Below are 220 nucleotides of genomic sequence, written 5' to 3'. Positions count from 1 at the left end.
ATTTTAGGCCCAAATAAATGTTCATCTTGTCCGGCTTATTTTTAGAGGACAGGAAAAAATTATTTCGGGATTTTTGGAGTCTGTTTAGTATTTCTTTTCCTACTTTTTCTGCACGTCCGAATTATTTTAAAAAAAATCAACCGCCTTACGGGCCGTGTCCGACCCGGACACCTCAGCCCGGCCGGCCTTTAAAGCCGCGGCCCGGGCCCCGCCTCAGCCC

Source organism: Triticum aestivum, chromosome 7D (assembly GCF_018294505.1).
Source record: "Triticum aestivum cultivar Chinese Spring chromosome 7D, IWGSC CS RefSeq v2.1, whole genome shotgun sequence".
NCBI classification, from domain to species: domain Eukaryota; kingdom Viridiplantae; phylum Streptophyta; class Magnoliopsida; order Poales; family Poaceae; genus Triticum; species Triticum aestivum.
The sequence above is the reverse complement of the archived record's forward strand: the minus strand, read 5'-3'. Positions refer to the sequence as shown.